This window comes from Panthera pardus, unplaced genomic scaffold (assembly GCF_024362965.1).
Source record: "Panthera pardus isolate Hobbes unplaced genomic scaffold, ASM2436296v1 HiC_scaffold_18, whole genome shotgun sequence".
NCBI lineage: Eukaryota > Metazoa > Chordata > Mammalia > Carnivora > Felidae > Panthera > Panthera pardus.
The window spans coordinates 15,752,111-15,760,143 of NW_026526743.1; positions in this window are offsets into that span (position 1 = coordinate 15,752,111).

The window sequence follows — 8,033 nt, forward strand, 5'->3', positions numbered from 1 at the left end:
GGCGGGGCTTGCGTCGGCTCCGCCGCGGGTAGGACCTAGCAGGTGAGGAAACGCAAACCTGCTGAGCCCCGAGGCTCCTGTTACCTGCTCCGAGGTTTGGTGACGTCCGAGTACCCTCGCTCCTGGGCTGGGCCTCGGGGTGGGAGGAGAGGGTGCAGAACCTGTGGTTCCAGGCTTGGAAGCCCGCCTCGTTTCAGCCCCCCTTTGAGGGCGAGGAATTTACTCCTTTCTACATGCCAGCGGTCACTGAGCGCCTACTTGGCGCGTTACTGGAAATCCAACAGTGACCACGTCAGACTGGCCCCTTCCTCACCAGACTGGAACAGCCGAGAGTAGTGAAGACAGAAGTATAGGGTGGGGGAGCGATTAGAGTGGGGGAGTGACGGGGAAGCGCAGACTGAAAGATCAGGGACTGGGGCGGTGGAAGTGAAAAGGCAGCTTTGATAATGAACCCTTGAAGGATAAGAAGGGCTGACGGACGAACATTCCACATTGCAAGCAACAGGAACAGCGAACGCAAAAGTCCTGAGGCAAGAAAGACAACAGTGCCTTAAGGGATACAGGGCTACTCCCACTATTCAGCCTCCCTCCTGTCATAATAATATGTGGAGAGCCTTAATTAAGTTATCAAAATGGTGTTTACCTTAAGCAGTTTTGTGCATTTTTTTCTAAAGATTTTAAGTAATTTTACCCAACCTGGGGCTCGAACTCACAACCCCAAGATCAAGAGTTCCAGGCTCTATTGACTGAGCCCGCCAGGCGCCCCCACTATTTTCTTTACTGTATTTTTTTTTTAATGTTTATTTGTGTTAGAGAGAGAGAGAGAGAGAGAGAGAGAGCAGGGGAGGGGCAAACAGAGCCAGAGACAGAATCTGAAGCAGGCTCCAGGCTCTAAGCTGTCAGCACCGAGCTTCACGCCAGGCTGGAACTCACAAGCTTAAGAGATCGTGACCTGAGCCGAAGTCAGTCGCTTAAGGGACTGAGCCACCCAGGTGCCCCTATCTTTATTTTAAAAAATTTTGTTGGGGGGCACCTGGCTGGTTCAGTTAGTTAAGCGTCTGACTCTTGATTTCTGCTCAGATCATGATCTTTTGGTTCATAGGTTCAAGCCCCACATGGGGCTCTGCACTTACAGTGCAGTTCATTCCCTCTCTCTCTCTCTCTCTCTCTCTCTCTAAAATAAACAAATAGGGGCGCCTGGGTGGCTCAGTCGGTTAAGCGTCCGACTTCAGCTCAGGTCACGATCTCGCGGTCCGTGAGTTTGAGCCCCGCGTCGGGCTCTGGGCTGATGGCTCAGAGCCTGGAGCCTGCTTCCGATTCTGTGTCTCCCTCTCTCTCTGACCCTCCCCCATTCATGCTCTGTCTCTCTCTGTCTCAAAAATAAATAAACGTTAAAAAAAAATTTTTTTTAATAATAAATAAAATAAAATAAATAAATTAGGGGCACCTGGGTGGCTCAGTCGGTTAAGCATCCAACTCTTGATTTCAGCTCAGGTCATGATCTCATGGTTTGTGGGTTGGAGCCCCATATCGGGTTCTGCGCTGACAGCTCAGAGCCTGCTTGGGATTCTCTCTCTTTCCCTCTTTCTCTGCCCCTCCCTGCTCATGTGTGAGCTCTCTCTCTCAAAATAAATAAACTTAAAAACAAAAAATTCTTGGCCCACCATCTTCTTTAATCTCGCAGTGAGGTCCTAGCACCCAGGGTCAAGAATCTGTGAGGACAAAGGTCTCTCTAGCACCCAAATCCCCGACCCCCATCCCATCCCACTAAGGCAGAGCTTGAGCTGGAAGACAGGACTATGGTGAGAGTTGAGGCTGGAGAGGAATCACAGGTTCATTCATCCATTCATTCAGGCATCTGTCTGTTCATTCAGCATATTCACTGACCACCGACCATGAGCCGGGTACTGCTGTAAATGCTGGAGAAGATACAAGAGTGAACAAAGTAAAATTCCTGCCATGGTGAAACTCACTTTGTAATGTTGGTAACAGTGGTGGAACTAGCATATTTGACACCTGGAGTGGATAACTTTTGAAACAATTTTTTAAATATTTATTTTTGAAAGAGAGAAAGAGTGAGCGGGAGAGAGAGAGGGAGACACAGAGTCCAAAGCGGGCTCCAAGCCCCATGCTGACAGCAGAGAGCCCAACAAGGGGGCTCAAGCCCATAAACCACTAGATCATGACCTGAGCCGAAGTCAGATGCTTAACCGACTGAGCCACCCAGGTGCCCCGTGGATAATTTTTTATACCTCTTCCTCACTACCAGAAAATTATTTCAGTAAGAATCATGTAAGAATCACCGTTTTATATGTTCTCTAGTTTTAAAATTAACAATTGAAAATGAATAAATTTCAATTTCAAAGATATTACTCAATTCAGGAAAATATTTCATTTATGAATGAAAATTTTCACTTACCAAATAAAAATACTGCATTTTGCAGTTCATACCGATTCACTATTTTAAATAAAAATTTCAAAAGAATATGTAGAATGACAGAATAATTTCTTCATCTTTACAATCATTGTGCTATCATTTTAGTTTCTAATCTATTATCACTTAAATGAAAGATTATGTAGAATCACAGAGATTGGAGACTCAAACTGTACAAGCCCAAATGATACCAAATTGTTATGAACTTACTATCAAAATGAACCTGAATCTTCATATGGCAGAGGTCAACTGTATACCTGGGAGTTCTCTCTATTTTTTTTAATTTTTTTTTAACGTTTATTTATTTTTGAGACAGAGAGAGACAGAGCATGAACGGGGGAGGGTCAGAGAGAGGGAGACACAGAATCCGAAACAGGCTCCAGGCTCTGAGCTGTCAGCACAGAGCCCGACGCGGGGCTCGAACTCACGGACCGTGAGATCATGACCTGAGCCGAAGTCGGCCGCTTAACCGACTGAGCCACCCAGGCGCCCCTCTCTATATTTTTAAATTATTTTTAAAATTATTTTTAACTTTATTTATTTATTTATTTATTTATTTATTTATTTATTTATTAAGTAATCTCTACCCCCATTGTGGGGCTTGAACTCATGACCCTGAGGTCAAGAGTCCACATGCTCTACTGACTGAGCCAGCAGTCACCCTGGGAATTCTCTACATTAACTTCTCTAGAACTTTGTAGCAAACAGATGTTGGGTAGCCCCCATACTCATGGGCTGTATAACCCCCTTCCCCTCAAGGGTGAGCAGGACCTGGGATTTGCTTCTTCTCAATAGAATATGGCAAAGGAAGTTCATGATTATATTATGTAAAACTCCTTTTTTAAATGTTTTTTTTTTTTTTTGAAAGTGGGGGAGGGAGACAGAGGATTCCCAAAGAGACAAAGTCGGACACTTAACCGACTGAGACACCCAGGCACCCCAAGACTCCTTTTTTTTTTTTTTTTTCCCCCAAGACTCCTTCTTAGTGGACTGGAGAGAGAGACTCTCTTTTGCTGGCTTTGAAACAAATTAGCTGCCACATAGTAAGAGGACCTATGGAGAAAGTTACATGGCAAGGACTTCACCTCTAGGAGCAGAGAGCAGCCCAAACTGATAACCAGCAAGAAAATGAAGACCTCATCCTTATTAGGTCAAGCAATTGGAAGCAGATCTTTCCGCAGTTGAGCCTCCGATGAGACAGCAGCCCTGGCTGGCACCTGGATTATAGCTCAGTGAGACGGTGGAGCAGAGGGCCCCCCTAAACCATGCTTGGCCTGGATCCACAGAAACCACGAAACAATAAGTTTTAAGCTACAAAGTTGGTGGTAGTTTATTATGTAACAATAGAAAACTATTACGAATACAATGTTTACTAAAGTATACAGTAATAAAAATAACAGGAAGCCTTTTATTAAAACTCAACAGTAATTGTGTCAATTGTTTACAAGTAAACCAATGAAAGATTTTTGGATTATTTTGGAGGATTATTTCTATTGCTTTATTCTACTGCTTAGAAGTTGTCAGCGCATGGTGTAATAAAAACTGGGCCAACTTTTGGCCAGTTTTCATTTATTTTTTAAATTCTCTGCGGACAGTGCACCCCCTTTCTGCCTGTACTCTGGTAGACCACACCTATTGCCCTTTGGCACAGCAGTTGCAAAACAGACAATAAATAAAACGAGTACATTGTATACAATGCTAAAATGTAATGTTATGGATAAGACAGAGCCAGGTGAGGGGGCACGGGAGTTACAATATAAGATAGGGTGTCAGACAAGACCCTACTGCACAGATGACATTTGAGGGAGATGAAGGAATGAACCCTGCTGATATCACGCTCAGGAAGAGCTTCCCTGATGGAAGGAACTATTAGGGCAAAGGTGTGAGATGGGACCACACTTTATAGAGGCTGCTTTTAAACAACAGGTTCCAGCAATGGAAACTTGATCAAGGACAAAGGGCCCACAGCCACCACCTGGCTGAATACAGAAGGGCCCATCGGGAGACCCACCTCAAAATACCCGTAGGCCCTACCTGACCAATGGGCTCCTGACAACCAGGCACAGTTACTAAGAAAGAGAAAATTCCACATGTCCCCATACCTCCTCACCTTCTCACTTTAAATACGCCCCCACCCAGTGCCTCCTTGCAGACAGCCTCTCCTCTGTTGTCCTGACCCCTGCTCCCTTGGGGCCTATTCAATAAACTTCTGTCGCCTTTGTTCTGCTTCAGGTGAATCCTTTCACCTCTGAGCCACTGGCTTCCACCTGATCCTTGCCCCACATTGGGGACCCCCATCTGATTCAGAGAGACACCCCATGCTTGGCAGAGCTTTGAATGCCTCAGGACAATGGGGAGCTATGGAGAGTTCTTTGTTTTTTAATGTAACAGCTTTATTGGGATATAAGCCACATACCATACAATTTACCCTTTTAAAATGTACAATTCAAGGGTTTTAGTGTGTTAATAAAGTTATGCAACCAACCCTACAATCAATTGAGAAAATAGCATCATCCTCAAAAGAGACCCTATATTCGGCAGCAGTCGCTCCCCTTCCCCACAATTCTCTCATCCCCGGGCAACCACCAATCTAATTTCTGTCTGTAGATTTGCCTGTTCTGGACATTACAGATAATTATACAACATGTGGCCTTTTGAATCTAGTCTCTCTCACTTAGCATGTTTTTTTTTTTTTGTTTTTTTTTTTAATGTTTATTTTTGAGAGGGAGAGAGGGAGACAGTGTGAGCAGAGGAGGGGCAGAGAGAGAGGGAGACAGAGAATCTGAAGCAGGCTCCAGGCTCTTGAGCTGTCAGCACAGAGCCTTATATGGGACTCAAACCCACAAATGTGAGATCATGACCTGAACCGAAGTCAGATACTTAGCCGACTGAGCCACCCAGGTGTCCCTCACTTAGCATGTTTTGAAGGTTCATCTATGCTCTAGCATGTGTCAGTACTTAATTTCTTTTTATTTAATGTTTATTTATTTACGTATTTTGAGAAAGCACACAAGAGAGAGCATGGGGAGGGGCAGAGAGAGAGAGAAAATCCCAAGCAGGCTCTGTGCTGTCAGCACTAAGCCAGATGTGGGGTTCAATCTCACAAACTAAGAGATCATGAGCTGAGTTGAAATCAGAAGTCAGATGCTCAAGTGACCGCAGCCATCCAGGCACCCTAGTACTTAATTTCTTTTTATTGCCAAATAACAGTCCATTGTATGGATGTACCACATTTTACTTATCCATTCATCAGTTGATGGGCTATATTGTTTCCACCTTTTGGCTATTATGAACAATGCTGCTATGAACATTCCCGTACAAGTTTTTGTGTGAACATATGCTTTCAGTTCTCTGGTATAGTCCTAGGAGTAGAATTGCTCAGTCATACAGTAACTCTTGAGTTTTACCTTTTGAGGAACTGCCAGACTGTTTTCCAAAGTGGCTGCACCATTTTACATTCCCATCATCAGCGTATGAAGGTTCTGATTTCTCTGCATCTTTGCCAACACTTGGTATTTCCTATTTATGTATTTATGTATGTATGTATGTATGTATTTATTTATTTAGAGGTGGGGAGGAGCAGTGAGAGAGGGAGAGAGAGAGAATCCCAAACAGGCTCTGAGCCGTCAGCACAGAACCCAATATGAGGCTCCAACTCACGAACTGTGAGATCATGACCCGAGCTGAAATCAAGAGTGGGATGCTCGACCAACAGAGCCCCCCAGGGCCCCTTAAAGATTTTGTTTTTTAGTAATCTCTGCACTGAACATGGGGCCCAAACTCACAACCCCGAGATCAAGAGTCATTCACTCCACTGACTGAGCCAGCCAGGTGCCCCCCCACTTCTTTATTTTACACACAAGTCAGGGGCCCCTGGGCGGCTCATTCAGCTGAGGATCCAACTTCGCCTCAGGTCATGATCTCACCGTTAGTGGGTTCGAGCCTCACGTCGGGCTCTGTGCTGATAGCTCAGAGCCTGGAGCCTGCTTCAGATTCTGTGTCTCCCTCTCTCTCTGCCCCTCCCCCCCCCTCTTTCTCTCAAAAAATAAACATTAAAAATTTTTTGAGATACAAGTACCTTATCAGAAATATGATTTCCATTTTTTCCCCATTCTGTGGGTTGTCTCTTCACTTTCTTGATTATGTCCTCTAAAACACGAAACTTTTAAATTTTGATGATGTCCAGTTCATCTATTTTTTCTCTTGTTGCTTATGCTTTTGGTGTCATAGCTAAGGAACCGTTGCCTACTTATGGATAGTTTTAAGCAGGGATGGGGCATGGCCAAACTTAAGTTTTAAAGTATCATTTTTGCTGCTTAAAATTAAAAGTGGGAATACTGGGGGTGCCTGGGTGACTCAGTCAAGCTTCCTACTTGATCTCGGCTCAGGTCATGATCTCATGGTTCATGAGTTCAAGCCCCACATCAGGCTCTGCATTGATGGTGTGGAGCCTGCTTGGGATTCTCTCTCTCCTTCTCTCTGCCCCTTACCTGCTTGTGCACTCTCTCTCTCAAAATAAATAAATAAACTTGATAAAAAAATTTTAAAAGAAGTGGGAATACTGGTGGGGCGCCTGGGTGGCTCAGTTGGTCGACCATCCGACTTCAGCTCAGGTCATGATCTCATGGTTCATGAGTTCAAGCCCTGCATTGGGCTCTCTGCTGTCAGCACAGAACTCACCTCAGGTCCTCTGTTACTCCCCCTCTCACTGCCCCTCTCCCACTCATGCTCTCTTTCTCATTCTCAAAAATAAATAAACATTTTTTTTAATTTAAAAAAAGAAGTGGGAATATTGGTGAAGTAACGGACTCCTGTGATCGCCCTTGTTAAAATTGCAACCCCGCCCTCATTCCATTTCCCCTTTTCTGCTTTGTATTCCTTCATAGAACTTGTCATATTCTAATAAGCTGTATAATCGTGCTTACTTATTGTATTTACAGCCTGTCTCCACCACGAGGATATCAAGTCCCTGAGGACTGGGCTTGTCTTCTGTTCTCTATCTCTAGTGCCTAGAACAGTGCCTGGTGTGTGTGTGTGTGTGTGTGTGTGTGTGTGTGTGCGCGCGCGCACGTGCGTGTGTGTATACTACTGAGATTTTGCATATATATATATATATATATATATATATATATATATATATAAGTTGAGAGGACTGAAGGGAGCAGGTGCCCTCTCCCTGTGCACAGGTCACCAAGAAACCCGTAGGGAAGGGTGTTGGGGAGGGGCCTGGTAATAACTTGAGTGGTTATTACCCATCTGGATGCTATCGGGCTTAGGGAGCCTGATATGAGAGAGAAGCTAACAGACGACATGATGTCAAATGAATACACACTTGTTGAATAGAATGAGTGAATAAATGAACGAAAGGCTGCGTGGGTGAAGGAATAATTGAAATAACGAACAAATGATGTGCTGTGAGTACTCTAGTTCCATTTTCCCTTGCAGAGAAAGATGGCACGCGGGCTCCTGCACCGTCCCTTGCAATCGCCAGGGGGCGCAGAAAGGCCGGGTCCCCAAGAGCCTGTCCCAGGACCCCGCCCCCCCCCCCCCCCCCCCCACCGGTAGCCTCAGCCGCCGGGCCCCGGCCTGGGACTCCGGG